At 46.6% G+C, this 17,698-nt stretch overlaps 1 protein-coding gene across 5 annotated transcripts in view; it reads left to right on the top strand.

Moving 5' to 3' along the window:
• The window catches only part of Dgkd (diacylglycerol kinase delta), a 96,646-nt gene that overhangs the window by 3,138 nt on the left and 75,810 nt on the right, over window positions 1-17,698 (top strand). The gene's annotated exons all lie outside the window — the stretch shown is intronic.

The raw sequence follows: 17,698 nt of genomic DNA, 5'->3' as shown, positions 1-17,698 counted from the left end.
TCAAGATTCCTCTACCCCTCGAACCACAGCTCTACTTTTGGCTTTTTCGGTGGTTAATCAGAGATAAAGAGCCTCATGGACTTTACTTCCTCGGCTGGTTTCCAACTGTGATCTTCAGATCTCAGCCTCCTGATGAGTAGCTAGGACTACACATGTTTGAACTCTTTAGTGTTGAAACTGCATGGGTTCATTTGTATGTCCTGACCACAGCACTCTAATGACTCTAGGAGCACATCGCTAGTGAGGAAAAGGGAAAGAGCTATTATTCTGATCAGCTAATTCAATGAATACAGCAAGAGTGTAATTCTGGGAAGCTATCAGTTAAGCTAGAGTTTAATTTATGTTTGTAAAACATTTATGAACATAATGGCTGGAAGGTGGCTTAGTGGTAGAGTGCTTGCCTAGCATGCATGAAGCCCTGGGTTCCATCCCTCAGTACCACATAAACAGAAAAGGCCAGAAGTGGTTCTGTGGCTCAAGTGGTAGAGCACTAACTAGCCTTGAGCACAGAGAGACTTGGCCAGTGCCCAGGACCTATGTTCAAGCTCCAGGACTGGCAAACCCCCCCCCCCCCGCCAAAAAAAAAAACCCCAAAGCAAAAAAAACAAAAAAAAATTATGAACATAGAGGTAGAGATGACTAAGAGGTGCTTGTATTCCTTACTTCAATTTAAGTCACTTTTCCCATTGTGAAATGAATGCAGGTTGAAATGAGGTAAAATGTTTAATGTATGTTTGGCTGCTGTGAACATGGGGCTTGAAATCAGGACCGCAAGCTTGTTCAGCTGATGCTCTACTACTTGAGCAACATTTTGGTCTCCTTTTTTTTTTTTTTTTTTTTTTTTTTTGCTTGGTTTTGTTATTTTTTTCTTGGTTTTTGTTATTTTTGTCTTTATTAGGCAGGTACAATATTACTGGAGCCATATTCCCTTTTTGGAGACAGTCTCACAGACTTCTGCTTATACTTTTAACCTAGATCCTCCAGATTTCAGCCTTCTGAGTAGCTGGGATTATAGGTGTGAACTACCAGTGCCAAGGAATGTTCTTTTTTTTTTTTTTTTTGGGTCCAGTCGTGGGGCCTGATCTCTGGGCCTGTGCACTGTCCCTCCGCTCTTCAGCTCAAGGCTAGCGCTCTACCACTTGAGCCACAGCGCCACTTCCGGCTTTTTTTTCTTTTTGCTTATGTGGTGCTGGGGAATCGAACCCAGGGTCTCATGCATGCAAGGCAAGCACTCTACCACTGAGCCACCTTCCAGCCCCCCCCCCCCTTTTATTTTATTTTATTTTATTTATTTATTTATTTTTTGTCGGTCGTGGGGCTTGAACTCTGGGCCTGGGCGCTGTCCCTCAGCTCTTCAGCTCAAGGCGAGCGCTCTACCACTTGAGCTACAGCGCCACTTCCGGTTTTCTGGTGGTTTTATTGGAGATAGGAGTCTCACAATCTTTCCTGCCCAGGCTGGCTTTGAACTACGATCCTCAGATCTCAGCCTCCTGAGTAGCTAGGATTACAGGCGTGAGCCACCAGCGCCCGGCTCCCTTTTTTTTTTTTTTATTGAGCTGAAAAACTCAGCGTTAGGAGATAGAATTCACATATCTTCCACTTCAGTTTTAAATAGTACAGGTAGGTGTAGTGATACATATCTGTAATCTCAGCAGTTGGGAAACTGAGGCAGGAGGATCTCAGTTTGAGGCCAGCCTGTATTATGTAGCCAGAACCTATTTAAAAAAATATAAAAGCAAAACAACCCCCCCAACTGTACAGTTCAGTGATTTTTTTTTTTAGTGTATTCACAGTTGTGCAGTTGCTACCACAATCAGTTTGAAAACATTTTCATCACCCTAGTTCCTCCCTGTTCCCTTCATGAACATAGGCATCTACTAACCTATTTTCTGTCTGAGTGTATCTGCCAATTTTGGTCTTTTATGTAAATGGAATCAAACAGCAGAGTCTTTGATGTCTTGTTTCTTTCATTTGGCATATCTTCAAGGTTCTATGTTGTGGTGTTCATATACTTCATTTTAGTATCTATAAGTTGGTGGACATGTGGGTTATATATGGGTTATTTCTAATCTTTGGCTTTTCTGGATAATGCTCCTGTGTCATTTGTATATGTGCTTTGTGTTGACATGTTTTCATTTGTCTTGGATATGTATCTAGCAGTGGAATTGATAGGCCAAATGCTAACTCTGTGTTTCATTAATTGATTGGTACTGCAGTTTGAACTCAGGGCTTGCACTTGATAGTTAGATGTTCTATTGCTTTAGCTGTAGTATCAGCCCTTTTCATTCTGCTGATTCCTCCCTGCCCCCCTTCCCGTCTTGGGGTTTGAACTCTAGCCTGGCCACTGTCTCTGAGCTGCTTTTGCTCAAGGCTAGCACTCTACCACTTGAGCCAGAGCCCCACTTCTAGCTTTTCCTGAGTAGTTTATTGGAGATAAGAGTATCACAGACTTTTCCAGCCCAGGCTGGCTTCAAACTGCGATCATTAGAGCTCAGCCTTCTTAGTAGCTCTGATCACAGGTGTGAGCCACCAGAGCCTGGCTTTTTCTCCTGATTTTTGAGATAGGGTCTTGTGTTTTACCCAGACTGTCCTGGACCATGATTCTCCTCTTCTGTACTTCTAGCTGTAGCTGACATGATAGATGTACACTTTTTACAGTTTATAGTTGTGTGTGTGTGTGTGTGTGTGTGTGTGTGTGTGTGTGTGTGTGTGTGTGTGTGAGTTGTGGGTTCTTGAACTCAGGGCCTGGGAGCTGGAGCTGTACCTGTGCTTCCTTGAGCTCTGTTTAATTTTTTGAGGAACTGCTGGACTGTTTTATAAAGTTGCTCCATTTTATGTCCCTATATAAAATATATGTTCCTATATAAAATGTAGCAACAGCTTTATAAAACTTGGGGTATATGAGGAGAGCTCCAATTTCTCCAAATCCTTATTAATACTTAACTTTTTGTTATAGCATCCTAGAAAGTGGTAGGTAAGAAGTCTTTTTTTGTGTGCGTGTATGTCAGTGGTGGGACGTAAACTCTAGGCCTGGGAGCTGTCCCTGAACTCTTCAGCTAAAGGCTAGCACTCTACCTCTTTAGTCACAGCACCACTGGTGGGTAATTGGAGATAAGACTCTCACAGACTTTCCTGTCTTGGCTGGCTTTGAACGGTGATCCTCAGATCTCAGCCTCCTGAGTAGCCACTGGCACCCAGCTTAAAAGTTCTTTTTTTGGGGGGGGGGAGGGTCTGGTCGTGGAGCCTGAACTCTGGGTCTGGGTGCTGTCCCTCAGCTCTGCAGCTCAAGGCTAGCGCTCTACCACTTGAGCCACAGTGCCACTTCCGGCTTTTTTCTTTTTGCTTATGTGGTGCTGAGGAATTGAACCCAGGGCCTCATGCATGCAAGGCAAGCGCTCTACCACTGAACTACCTTCCCAGCCCCCTAAAAGTTCTTTTTTTAAGTGGTGGTAGGCATGGGAAGGAGTGTGCAGGTCCTGGGGCTTGAATTCAGGGCTTGGGCACTGTTTCTAATTTCATGTGCTCAAGTCTGGCTCTCTTATCACTTGAGCCACAGCTCTACTTGTGGCTTTTTGGTGGTTAATCAGAGGTAAGAGTCTCACGGGCTTTCCTTATGGGAGTGTGATCCTCAGTCTCAGCTTCCTGAGTGGCGAGGATGGCAGGTGTCAGCCACCAGGCTTTCAAACTAATGTAGCAGTGTGAAGCCTGCTCTTTTGCTGTCAGGTGAAGTCAGATCTGCTTCTTAGGAGGTCTGCCATCTCAAAGCTATGCTTCTTCATCTGTGAACAGGGAAGATACTAGTTCTTGGCTTACTTGTACTGAAAGTAATTGTTATCTCTGTGTTTCTGAGACTCAGTTTCCATATCTGCAAAACAAACAATAATTGGGGCTGGGAAAGTGGCTCAGTGGTAGAGCGCTTGCCTTGCATGCCTGAGGCCCTGGGTTCGATTCCTTAGCACCACATAAGCAAAAAGAAAAAAAAGCCGGAAGTGGCGCTGTGGCTCAAGTGGTAGAGCGCTAGCCTTGAGCTGAAGAGCGGAGGGACAGCGCCCAGGCCCAGAGTTCAGGTCCCACAACTGGACCCCCCCAGCCCCCCCCCAAAAAAAAACAAACAATAATTCTCACATGTATAAATGACGATGGCGGGACGTGCAGTCTAAAGCGCGTAACATAGTGCTTTCTGCAGTTGCAGGCACCACATGCTTATTTTGATTACTGCTCTGATGGTTTCCTTGTTGAGTCCTACATAATGGTCATCTTGCTGGCCCTGAGGGTCTTCCTCCAGCTCAGGCTGCTCTGGGTGCATCTCCGTCTCTGGCAGCAAGAAGAGCACAGCGGGATAGCTCTGGCTAAAAGCAGCATTGAGTATCTTTTGAAGAGATCACTAATTTGCCAAGCACTCACAGGGGCTACCTCAGCAAGGATGTTAAGTCTCTCCATGGTGAATGCTGTGTCAGGTACTGGGTACCTGCCTTGGCTCCCAGGGCCAACCTGCTAGGGGTTCAGACATGTGAGTGAGACTGCACCGAAGAGAGCTTTGAGAGGCCGAGGCGGGCTCCGGCAGGGCTGCCCAGAGCCTCTGGAGGAAGTGACCTCTGGCTGGGCTGAGAGGGGGGAGGAGCAGTGGAGGGCTTCATGATGGATGAGCTGACTGGCAGTGTGGGGAGATGCTGGGCTCGGGGGAGGACAGTGCTCTGTGATTGCAGTCACTGTGGCATCGGGGCCACTTTGGGCCATGGGCTCAGGAGTAGGTCTGTCGTGGACATAGTATTTTCTCAAAATCCAGTTTCCTCAAACCCCAAATGTGACCTTAGGATATATGCAGAGATAGTTAAGGATATTGCGCTGTAATCATCCTGAAATTAGTTCAGGTTGAACTAGAGTTCAGTGAGCTCTAGTTCTGAAGCCTTTTTAAGTAAGAGAAGGCCCTAGCAGTGGCACTCACTAGACACTATGCTGAAAGTAAACTATACAATTTGTGGGTGGGATTGGGAGGGGAAAACAGAGAGTGAGGGAAGGGGGTGATATTGTCCATAAAGACATGGGCTCTTTATGGGCACCATTGGCTCACACTCTAATTCTAGCTACTCAGGAGGCTGAGATCTGAGGATCACAGTTCAAAGCCAGCCTGGCCAGGAAGTCTCTAAGACTCAAATGAACCACCAGAAAACCAGAAGTAGCGCTGTGGCTCAGAGTGGTAGAGTGAGTGAAAAAAAACTCCGAAATAGTGCCTTGAGTGAAAAAAAACTCAGAAACAGTGCCCAGGCCCTGAATTCAAGCCCCAGGACCAGCAGCAACAACAAAACAAAACAAACAAAAACAGTTGAGAAAGAGGAGGAGATTTAGATTGCCACACCAGGGAAAGGGTCATATGAAAACTGAGTGGGAATTACAGCTGTGCTGCGGGACCGGATGCCTGGGGCCATCCTGAGGGGACAGTGATTGGAGTCTAAGCTAGCAGACTTTCAGCCCCAGCATTGTGAGACAATACATTTCCTGTGACTTAAGTCCATAACCACACAGTACTGTGGTCCTTGGTTCTCTGGCGGTGAGCTGAAGTGCTGGGCTGAGGGACACTGGGAGCATCAAGGTGCCGGTTCTACCTGAAGGCAGTGGTCCTCGGCACTCTGCTTGTATGTAAGGCAAGAGCACAAAAGCCATTCAAGGAACAGAGATGAAGCAAGAATAACACTTAGGAAAGACTGTATAGTAGCCAGGCACCTGTGGCTCATGCCTGTAATCCTAGCTACTCAGGAGGCTGAGATCTGAGGATCACAGTTCAAAGTCAGCCCAGGTAGGAAAGTCCTTGAGACTCTTACCTCCAGTTAACCACCAGAAAACTGGAAGTGGCAATGTGCCTCAAGTGGTAGAGCACTAGCCTTGAGCTGAAGAGCTGAGGGACAGCACCCAGGCCCAGAGTTCAAGACCCACAACTGACAAAAAATCATAATAATAAAAAAAAGTGTAGCCCTCCTTCATCCCAAGTTCCTAACTGAAGCAGACTAACTCCCTGGAGGGCAGGCCTCCTGCTAGGCACAGCCACCTGAAAATACCCGGGCCAGGAACACTGTGGACAGCTTCCCACTGCACACACAGCCTTTACAACAGCTATACCTGCTGTGCTCTAGGAGATAAAACACGAAACAAAATTTTGGCAGAGACCTAGAAGCTGTAAAAAGGTACCACATGAACATTCTAAAAGTGAAAAATGTAATAGTCAAAGTTAAGTAATCAAAGGAAGGGCAAATTTGACAGTCAAAAAAGATGAGTGGCCCAGGAGAAAATTCAAAAGAAAACATATGCAAAGCAGGCAGAACCACACACACATACACACATCTGAAGACAGTGTAGGAGGAGACAAGGCAGTGAGATAGTCTGTCACGAGAGAAGAGACAAGAAAATAATTGAGCAAAAACAGCGTCTGAAAAATAGTGCCTGAGCATATCCTACGCTGGTGACAGGCACTGCCCATCAAGGAAACCGCAGCTGCCATCTCTTCACCAAAGTGGCACAGAGACACGGAATGCAGCCAGCGACCCAGCTCCCCCAAAGAGCGCTGTGCTCCTGACAGAACTGTGGAATCTGGAAGTCGGATGGCAAGTCGGGTGCTCAAAGACACTGTGAACCAGGACTCTTTATCCAGCCAAGAAATCCTTTAGAAATTAGGTTGAAATAAAGACATTTCCAAATTAAAAAAAGACAGTGTTGATGCCAACAGACACACAGGAAAGGAAATGTGAAGGTTGTTTTGTTTGTTTTGGCCACAGGAAAGGGACCTCAGGTGAAAGAAGGTTAGAGTTGTTGGAAGGAATGAAGAGCACGCACCACCGTCTGTGTGGAAAAGATCATGTGACTGTTAGCTGCAAAAATTAATTCTGGCCAGGCTCCGGTGGCTCATGACTGTAATCCTAGCTACTCAGAAGGCTGAGATCTGAGGATTGTGGTTCAAAGCCAGCCTAGGCAGAAAAGTCCAAGAGACTCTTAACTCCAGTTAACCACCAGAATACCAGAAGTAGAGCTATGACTCAAAGTGGTAGAGTACTAGCCTTAAGCAAAAGAACTCAGGGAGGGCTGGGAAGGTGGCTCAGTGGTAGAGTGCTTGCCTAGCATGCATGAAGCCCTTGGTTCGATTCCTCAGTGCCACATAAACAGAAAAAGGCCAGATGTGGCTCTGTGGCGCAAGTGATAGAATGCTAGCCTTGAGTGAAAGAAGCTCAGGGACAGTGCGCAGGCCCTGTGTTCAAGCTCCAGGACTGGCAAAAAAAAAAAAAAGAAAAGAAGAAGAAGAAAAAGAGAGGTGAAGGAATGAGTAAATTATTCCAAAGTCCTTGCATTTGCAGGAAGAAGGAAAAATAATTAAAGAGTATTAGACCAATCAGGGAGATGGGCTTGAGGGGTCACCATGGGAGCTCTGTAACAGTTTAGTGTGGATGCTAGCCAACAGAAGGTTTGTGGTTCACATGGAGAACTGGACAGTGGACCTTTTCTTCTTCTTTTTTTTTTTTTTGGGTCCAGTTGTGGGGCCTGAACTCTGGGCCTGGGCGCTGTCCCTCAGCTCTTCAGCTCAAGGCTAGCGCTCTACCACTTGAGCCACAGCGCCACTTCCGGCTTTTTTCTTATGTGGTGCTCAGGAATCGAACCCAGGGCCTCATGCATGCAAGGGAAGCGCTCTACCACTGAGCCACCTTCCCAGCCCCCTTTTCTTCTTTTTTGATGGTACTAGGGTTTGAACTCAGGTCCTTGTGTCTGCTAGGCAAACATTTTCCACTGAGCCTCAGCACTTTTTGGCGATGATGATGATGATGATGATGATGTAGTGGTGGTGGTGGTGGTGGTGGTGATAGTTATTATGATTGTCAGTCATGGGGCTTGAACTCTGGGTATGCGTGCTGGCCTGAGCTTCTTGCTCAAGGCTAGTGCTCTACCACTTTGAGCCTCAGCACCACTTCTGGGCTTTTCTGAGCAGTTTATTGGAGATGAGAGTTTCATGAACTTTCCTGCTCAGGCTGGCTTCTAACCGTGATCCTCAGGTCTCTGCTTCCTGAGTAACTAGGATGACAGTCGTGAGCCATCAGTGCCTAGCTGGCACTGGTTATTATTATTTTCTTTTTGGCATTCTTTTCTTTTGTGTCCTACCTGGATATGTGCCTGGACCTTGACTCTCCTATTCACTTCCTGCTGTGGCTAGGATAACATGTGCCAGTATGGCCAGCCGCTCCTGTTGAGAGCGTCCCAACTTCTGCCTGGGCTGGCCTCTCAGTCTCAGCTTCCCACAAAGCTGGCATGACAGGTGGGGCAGTGCCCTCAGCAGAGGGGTTGACTAAGAGTCTTGAAAACCTTTTTCCTGTACTGGCCTTGAACTATAATCCTCCCAATCTTAGCCTCCCAAGTAGCTAGGATTACAGATGTGACCAACTGTGCCCAGCTTTAGTGAGCTTCTTTTCTGAGATAGAAGCAATAAGAGGACTAGTGTGCACAAGCTTTGGGGCGTGTGTGTGTGTGTGTGTGTGTGTGTGTATGTGTGTTGTATAGGGCTTGAACTTATCTAAGGGCCTGGTTGCTGTTCGTTAGTTTCATGGTTGGTGCTCTTCCACAGAGCCTTAACTACTTCCAGCCTTTTGGTGATTAATTGGAGGTAAGAGTGCACAAGCTTTGGGGCGTGTGTGTGTGTGTGTGTGTGTGTGTGTGTGTGTGTGTGTGTGTGTGTGTGTGTGTGTGTGTGTGTGTGTGTGTGTGTGTGTGGTACAGGGCTTGAACTTATCTAAGGGCCTGGTTGCTGTTCATTAGTGTGTGTGTGTGTGTGTGTGTGTGTGTGTGTGTGTGTGTGTGTGTGTGTGTGTTGTACAGGGCTTGAACTTATCTAAGGGCCTGGTTGCTGTTCATTAGTTTCATGGTTGGTGCTCTTCCACAGAGCCTTAACTACTTGCAGCCTTTTGGTGATTAATTGGAGGTAACAGTCGCACAGGCTTTCCTGCCTCCTGGATAGTTAGGAGTATCGGGGTGAGCTACAGGTACCCAGCCAGCTCTGAGGAGTTTGCTCTCACTTGGCCCTGATGCATGCTAACCTGGGTCAGGCCTCTTCTCCCTCTTTCCCCAGTCCCAGGCCTAAACTACCACATGGCAGTGGTGGGCATGTTTCCTGGAGTCTGAGGTGAGGCCAGGGGGACAGTGGGTCAGTAGTCAGCGGTGATCAGAAGCTGTGTGAGGAAGAAGGATGCGAGAGGGGAGGTGGGAAGAGAGGAGGAAGTTGCTGAGAAGGCTGGGAAGGTGAGTCAGTGTTTCAACAAACAGAGGGAGAGGTTATACTTTACCTCTGGCACATCTCCTAGGCATAAGGACAGGCTCCTGTATAAAATTCCATCGTTATACCTAGAGTTGATTGTAACCACCATCTAACTAACAAACATTAAATATGCAGATTATTTTCTAGCTTCCACAGTTGAACCAAAAGTATCTTTTGTGGCCCCCCCCCTTTTGGGAACCAAGTACCAGTCAGATTTATGCATTGTATTTGATTGTCACACCGCTCCACCCACCTCCCTGACCCTCACCTCAGCTTTTTGTAGAGACAAGGCAGTTATCTTGTAAAATCTCTTTCAGGATGGGTCTGATTGTTTCCTTATGGTTCCCTTTACATTGTTCTTTGATCCTCCGTGTTTCCTGTAGGGTGGAAGGGAGCTCTCAGCAATTCCAATGTGTTCCTGCAGCCCAGGGGGTGGGAGTGGGGGCTGGGTGTGGGCTGCTCTGCCTTGTTTTCTGCCTGGCTTGGTTGAGGTTACGTGGTAGATGTTTGCAGGGGTGCTCTGGTAGGTGGTTGCAAGGGTGATGTGGTAGCTGCTTCTAGGGGTGACGTGGTAGGTGCTTGCAGGGGTGATGTGGTAGGTGCTTCTAGGGGTGACGTGGTAGGTGGTTGCAGGGGTGATGTGGTAGCTGCTTCTAGGGGTGACGTGGTAGGTGGTTGCAGGGGTGATGTGGTAGGTGTTTCTAGGGGTGACGTGGTAGGTGGTTGCAAGGGTGATGTGGTAGGTGTTTCTAGGGGTGACGTGGTAGGTGCTTGCAGGGGTGATGTGGTAGGTGTTTCTAGGGGTGACGTGGTAGGTGGTTGCAGGGGTGATGTGGTAGGTGTTTCTAGGGGTGACGTGGTAGGTGCTTGCAGGGGTGATGTGGTAGATGTTTCTATAGGTGATGTGGTAATTGCTTGTGGGGTGATGTAGATGTTTCTAGGGATGACGTGGTAGGTGGTTGCAAGGGTGATGTGGTATATGTTTCTAGGGGTGACATGGTAAATGTTTCAGGGGTGATATGGTATATGTTTCTAGGGGTGACGTGGTAGATGTTTCTAGGGGTGACGTGGTAGATGTTTCTAGGGATGACGTGGTAGATGTTTCTAGGGGTGATGTAGGTGTTTCTAGGGGTGACGTGGTAGGTGCTTGTAGAGGTGATGTGGTGGATGTTTACAGGAAGCCTTCCTTTATAGTCCTCTGGGAGGAGCTTCTTCCCATACCATGCAAACATGCTTTTCCCAACCATCTTTACCAGAGTTTCCAGCTTCACACACAGCACTTGTCTGAATGGATTTTCTTAGGAGTTTGCAAAGCTGAGACTCTCTCATTCTGTCATTGATTCTACATTGGCCTGCATGGATTTTTCAGAAAGATGGGGAAGAACCTAAGATTCATGGAAAGACAAGGTGATGGCTGCTTTCTCTGTCAAACCACTGATGTGCACAGCAGGGTTTGGTGTGAGTCACCCCCCCTCCCCCTGTGGGGACTAATGTTCCCTGCTCTCCCCAGACTCCTTTCCTCAGGTATGGATGTATGGATGTGGATCTGTGTCTGTCACTGTTTCTCGTGTACAGCCATTTGTATTAGGGCCACTTTGCCCTCCTCTGCTAGTATTGTGGCCCCATGGTTTTCTTTTTCTTTTTTGCAATGCTAGGACTTGAACTCAGGGTCTCATGCTAGGCAGGTGTGCTGTACCTGAGCCACTTACCCCCTCCTATTTTGCTTTAGTTTTTAGTTATTTCCAAATGATTTTAACAAACATGTTTCTAGCTTTCAACATGATACTTAAAGTACTTGCCTGAATTCGTAGGTATAGGCTCAAGTTTATTCCCAGGTTTGGCCTCCCAAGTAGTTGGAATTATACATGCATACTGCCACATTTGGCTTATTTGTTGAGATGGGTGTCTCGCCTAGTTTTTTCTGGACTGGCCTCAAACCTTGATTCTCCTCCTCTCTGCCTCCCAAGAAACTGGGATTACAGGTATTACAGGTATGCCCCACCATGTCCTGTGTGCCTGTTTTTGTTTTTGGTAGTTCATCTTTCTCTTTATTAGAGGAAATGATTAGTAATTTATAACATGCTTTAGACTTTCCAGTGAAAGAACCCAGAAATATGTGTATCTAACAAGCACTTCAGCTAATTTTTGTATGGTAAGACATATTCGCCTGTTTTTCTTTAAGCAGGACTCATTATTTGCAGTGTATGTGATTTTTTCTTTGAGCTTTTCAACTTTCTGCCTTATCCTACAGTGTTCTATGAACCTCTCAATTAATTTTGTTTTTCTTTGCCAGTGATGATTTGTTTGTACATTTTCCCCACTAGCCCTTCAAGTTGGATTTATTCTGTTGTCCTGTGATGATTTTAGCTCTTTTTTCTAATGTCTCTTAGCTTTTTATTTTATTTTATGCCAATCCTGGGGCTTGAACTCAGGACCTGTGCTGTCCCTGAGCTTTTTTGCTCAAAACTAGTAGCATTCTTTCACTTGAGTCACACCTCCACTTTGCTAGAGATAAGTGTTTCATAGACTTTCCTGCCTAAGCTGGAAGCATGATCCTTGGGCCCTCAGACTTCTGATTATCTACAGGCACGAGCTACCCAACTTTGTCTTTTCATTTCATCCTGTCCTTTAAAAATGCTTACTTTGATTTTTTTTTTTTTTTTAAATTTTGGCAGTCCTGGGGCTTGAACTCAGGGCCTGTCCCTGAGCTTCTTTTGCTCAAGGCCAGCACTGTACTACTTGAACCACAGTGCACTTTCAGCTTTTTCTGCTTATGTGGTGCTGAGGAATCTAACCCAGTGCTTCATGCATGCATGCTAGGCTAGGCAAGCACTCTACCTCCAAGCTACATTCCCAGCCTTAATTTGAATATTTTAAAAACTAAGGCATTATCATGTCGGCTCTTGTTATTGAGAGCAGGAAGCCATGTTTTCTTTTCTTTTTCTTTTTTTAGGTATTATAAAAGTGATATACAGAGGAGTTAAAATTACATAAGTCAGGTAATGAGTACATTTCTTTTTGGACAATTTTACCCCTTCCCTCGCTCTCCCTTTTCTTTCTTTTTTGTTTGGGACCTTATAAATGCTAGGTAAGCCCTCTACCACTGAGCCACACCCCCAGCCCAAGAAGGACCTCTTTTCTAAACAGCCCCATTTTCTCTTAATAATTCCCTTAAGGCTTATGAACAGAGTTTATGGCATATTTCTTTTGCAGACCTTCCATCTTCCCAATCTTCTTTTTACTTTACTGGTATTTGAGTGGTCCTGGGGCTTGAACTCAGGGCCTTGCACTCTTGCTTAGCTTTTCTGCTCAAGGCTGGCACTCTACCACTTGAGCCACACCTCCACTTCTAGCGTCTTGCTAGTTAGTTGGAGATAAGACACTCTTTGATTTGTCTGCTCAGGCTGGCTTCAAGCCAGGATCCTCATATCTCAGTCTCCTGAGTAGCTAGGATTATAGGTGTGAGTCTCTGGCAGCTGGTCCACTTAAACTTTCCTAAAGTGTATAATTCAGCATTGTTAAGTACATTAACAATATTATGTCAATAATGTTGTAGAACTGCTGTCTTGTTCTAGACCTTTTTAGGCCCTTATGGAAGTCCCTGTTTTCTCTTCCTAGCCCCTGACAACCATGAATCTGCTTTTCCTCTTGCTGGATTTACCTTCTGGACACTTCATATACATGGAGTTATACAATAAATGGTCTTGTGTGTCAGATATCTTAGCATAATATTTTCACGGTTCATCTGTGTTGTACCTGTTTCAGGACTTGAGTCTTTTTTTTATGGCTAAATACTGCTTCATTATGTAGATATACAATGTTTTGTGTATTGATTATTCTGTTGGCAGACATTTGAATCACTTTGGCTTTTGGGAGCAGAGCTTTTTTTAAGGCTCACATGGATAATTGTTTGAATATGTATTTTCAATTCTTTTGAGCTTATCCTTATGACTGGAATTGAGACAGCTTTGTTGAGGAACTGCCAAACTTGTTGCGTACCATGGGTGCGTAACTTTACATTCTTACCAGCCATATGTGTGTCGCCATTTTTTCACACTAGTACTTGTTACTCCTCTTGTTTTGAGCAGGGATGCCCTGTGGTAGCAATGTGCATTTTCTTATGCCTGATGGTGTTGAGCATCTTCCCTGGGCTTGTGGGCCAGTCGCAGGTCTGTTTGGAGAAGTCTGTTCATTTCCTCTGTTCATTTGAAAGTGAGTCATCTTTTTGTTGTTGAGTTGTAAGGGTTCTCCATACATCGCCTGTGTTAGACCCTTATCAGATACATGATTTGTAAATATTTTTTTTTTTCCAGGGTGAAGGCCTAGGTTCAATTCCCCAGTGACAAAAGATAAAACAGAAGTCGCGACCACATTCAGTATTGAGGTCTAGGTTAAGAAACCACCCCACTGGACCGTCCAGTTGCCTGGTCAGTGTGCCAGTGATGCCATCTGACTAGTCCCAGTGCCAGCCTGGGTCGTGCGGGTACATGGATTTCCTCCTGTCACCTGTTCATACCATGTGGGGAGGTGGTGCCCGGGGCCTAGGTCACTCTGCTGCTGACAGAGCAACCAGGTGCTTCCCCCTCCCACACCCCCATCCAGGTGATGGAGGCAAGTGGGAACAGCAGGGTGTGGACAGTGCCTACTGACATTGGGGAGACAAAGAGGCAAACCGCTTACAGATGGATTTCTGCATTGTGCAGAGTTTCCAAAATGATATTGGGACTTGTGTGTGCCAGCGGGCTTGGGTTATTTTTATTTTACATCTGCTTCCTGCATTTTCTAAAATGAGCATGTGTTATTTTTCACTAACGAACCAAAAACGTGAGCATCACATGCTGGCCTTCAGGGAAGAGCCGCTGGTGAGCCGCTGTGGCAGGGCGCGGCTGGCCAGCCGGAGAGCCCAGGGTTGGGCGGAGTCTACCCCGGCCTCTTCTCTGGAATGTTTGAAAACACAGCTGAAACTGGTAGATTTTTTTCTTTTTTTGTTAGATCAAAACAGACTGAATTCAAGGAGCCAAATAACAAATTGGTCTGACTTGTAAAAACATAGGGCTTAAATTTCATAATAGCCTAATAAATGTATACATTGTATGGAATGAGTTAGTTATGTTGACCCTCACTTAAACTTAACTGCTATGTTGAAAATAAAAATTTAAGCTTATCTAAGTAGAGAGTTGGTATAAATAAGACATATTTCAGCTGGACATTCAAACCATGATGTGGGGACACTATCAGTTTTCTCTTAGGTTCATAATTAATGTCCATTTCCTTCTGTGTCTGAATAAATGAAAACCAGAGGTGTGAAGGAATAAAATACAAAGTAAAGTTATGTTTGGAAAAGCAGGTTATTAAGTAATTTGTAAGTTACATCATCCCACTTCCTGTTTTTTTCATTTCCTGGAACCACTTCCTGTTTTATGTATGTTATGTGGAAAGCAGGTTGGAGGGGAGCTGCTAGAGAGTGAACGTAGTCGGCGAGCCTTGTCTGGACCGGTGTGGTGGCGTGGCTGGACATGAAAAGCAGTCTCCCTGTAGATAGCACACTGGGGCAGTGGCGGAGAGCAGGCTGGACTGTTTAACGCAGGGCTGTATTTCCAGCAGAAGCTTACCAAGTGTTGGAGTGTGTGCTTTGCCCAGGAAGGAAGCTGACATTTGAACAGTGGCAGTGACCCCAGAGTCTTCATTAGGCACGTGGAGAAGAGGCATTGAGGGTTTAGGGACTCCATGTGGCTGCTTCAGGCCCATGTGTCCTCTTGACCCCTGAGTTTCAGGCCGCCCATACTCTCATGGCATCTGAACTAGAAGTTCAGGCTTCCTAGAAGTGTCCAAAAAGACATGAAGTAGAGGAGCTGAGTTCGTCCCTCTAGGGTGTGTCTTTGTCATCTTCCTTCGCCCTTTAGAACCTCTTGCTGTGTGAATGAAGTTTCCCTCTGCCCATGTACAGCTTCTTGGTCAAGGATCTGTCCCTTTCACCATCGTGTTCCCTGCAGCGCATGGTTCTGAGTGTTCGATAAACACTTGCTTCTTTCCTCAGCTCATGGGGATGGTTTTACCCTGCAGGCTCCTTTCTATCTTGTCTGGCCCGCAAGCAGTGTGCGTCTGAGGAAGTCCTCTACTGGTGGTCAGGCAGCACTGCCTTGCCTCCGTGTGTGCGCAGATCCACTCAGGAAAAGTCTGAACTCGTGAAAGCAAAACTGAGGAGGAGCAAAGCTTCCTCACGCATGTGACACTTACTTTTTCTCATTTGCTACGGAAGCCTGGAGAGGATGAAATCAGATCGACCTGGGCCCGAGTCCTGAATCTTCCTTCTCTGTGGATGGTAAAGCCCTCTCTTTGGCCCTCTTCGTGGGTAACTTCCCTGGGTGATGAGACTGAAATAGCACCGCTTGTGGGCATACTGGCACCTGGTGGGAACTCCACACGTACGGCTTCTGTCCTGTCCCGACAGTAGGGACAGCCATTTGCTGTGGCTCCCTTGGGAGGGTGGTGGTGTGGCACAGTGGGCATCTGTGGACTAGGTGCTGGGTTGGCGCTGCTCCTCTCCCCTGTGCTGGGCTGTGGGAGCCCCGCTCCAGAGGCCTGTTGGCAGCCTGTCTCTGGACTTGGTCCCTTTCCCCACATAAGCATTTAGTCACTTTCATTCTTTATTACTTGGGTTTATCCTTCCATTGTGCCTTTTTGAGGTTTATGTCCTCCCTCCTTGCTTCCTTTATGGGTCACCTCTTTTCTTTCTCCTTAGCCGCTTGCCAGGCAGTGGACATTTGGTTATTTTCAGCCTTTTGCTACACTGATTTATAGCGGATAGCTCTGTGGGAGCTCTTGCAGGGTGTGTTTGGCGCTCAGTGCCTGTGGCAGGCGTGTGGGTGGGAGGGAAGGTGGGCACAGTCTCGCCGCAAGCCTGTTGTCGCCCCATGGCAGGTAGTCTTGTCAGCAGTGTTGCCTGTTGGTTGTATTTTAGTCAATCTGATGGTGAGGATAGTATTTTACTTTAGTTTTTACTTGTTTCTCTCAACTATGAGCCAGGATGAGCATCTTTTCAAGTGTTTAAGGACCATTTGTTTTTCTATTTCAGTGAAATGTTTGTTCATTTTTAGCCCAGTTTTTGTCTGTTCTCAATTTGGTTAAGCTCATTATAGATTAGAGATATTCACCTTGGTGGTATGTGATAAACAGTTCCCGAGGCCCTGGGGTGACTGTGATACAAGTCCGTCTGAATGCGCAGGACTTGGGCTGGTGAGGGGAGGGGCTGTCTTGGAATGGATGTTCACATACTTGCCAAGCAGATGATGTCTGGTTCTGTCTGGAATGGTCCGGAGTGCTCCTCCTTCCAGGGGTTGTGGCATTTGGTTTGCTCCTGAAATTTTAACTGAGGCAGAGGAAAACGTATATTCAGAAGTCAGAAGCCAAGTGCCTGTAAATCCTACTTAGGAGGCTGAGAATGGGAGGATCTCAGTTCTAAGCCAGTCCTGGGTAGAAAAGTCTGTGAGAACCGTCTTCTCAGCGAGGGGTGGCTGGATAGGACAGCATGTGCTTGGCATCCAGAAACCACAGGGAGACTAAGGTAGGCAGATTTGTGGTCCAAGATTGTGTCTGGGTTGGAAGTGAGACCCGATCCCAAAAGTAACCAGTGAACATGGGCGCCGATGGCTCATGCCTGTGATCCTAGCTACTCATGAGAGGCTGAGATCCAGAGAGCATCACAGTTGGAAGAAAAGTCTGAGAGACTCATCTCTAAAAAATAACCAGCAAAAATCTGGTTTAGAAACCAGGCACTGGTGGTTTACTCCTGTAATCCTAGCTACTCAGGAGGCTGAGACCTGAGGATCGTGATTTGAAGCCAGCCTGGGCAGGAAAGTCAGTGAGACCCTTTATCTCCAATTAAACAGTAGAAAACTGGAAGTGGCGCTTGTGGCTCAATGGTAGAGCGCTAGCTTTGAGCACAAAAAGGCTCAGGGTCAGTGCCCAGGCCCTGAGTTCAAGCCCCAGGACTGACAAAAAAAAAAAAAAAATCCAGAGTGGTAAAGTACCAGCTAAGGAAGCAAGTTGAGCAAGTATGTGGCCCCGAGTTCAAACCTTTGCTTGGTTTAGTGGTAGAGTGCTGCCCAGCAAGCGTGAGGTCCAGAGTTCAAACCATGTACTCCCCTGCACCCTGAAAAAGTATGGTGACAAGAAGCCCTTGCGAAGATCCTAGGACAGTGAGGGGACCCTGTCGGAGCAGAGCTCGCGCCCACTAGGCTTCCTCTGAGAGCAGGGCAGGCTTGTGACTGGATCTGGATTCTCAGGCCTGGTGCCATAAACATGGTAGCGACCTGTAGCGCCCCTGCCCAGCCCCGTGCTCTGATCTCACTGGTGGGGTGCAGCCTGGAGTTGGAGTTTCTCAGAGCCTGCCAGTTAATCCCAGGGCAGGCAGCT

Source organism: Dipodomys merriami, unplaced genomic scaffold, assembly GCF_024711535.1.
Source record: "Dipodomys merriami isolate MVZ:Mamm:240054 unplaced genomic scaffold, mDipMer1.0.p SCAF_1, whole genome shotgun sequence".
Taxonomy (NCBI): Eukaryota; Metazoa; Chordata; class Mammalia; order Rodentia; family Heteromyidae; genus Dipodomys; species Dipodomys merriami.
The sequence above is the reverse complement of the archived record's forward strand: the minus strand, read 5'-3'. Positions and strand labels throughout refer to the sequence as shown.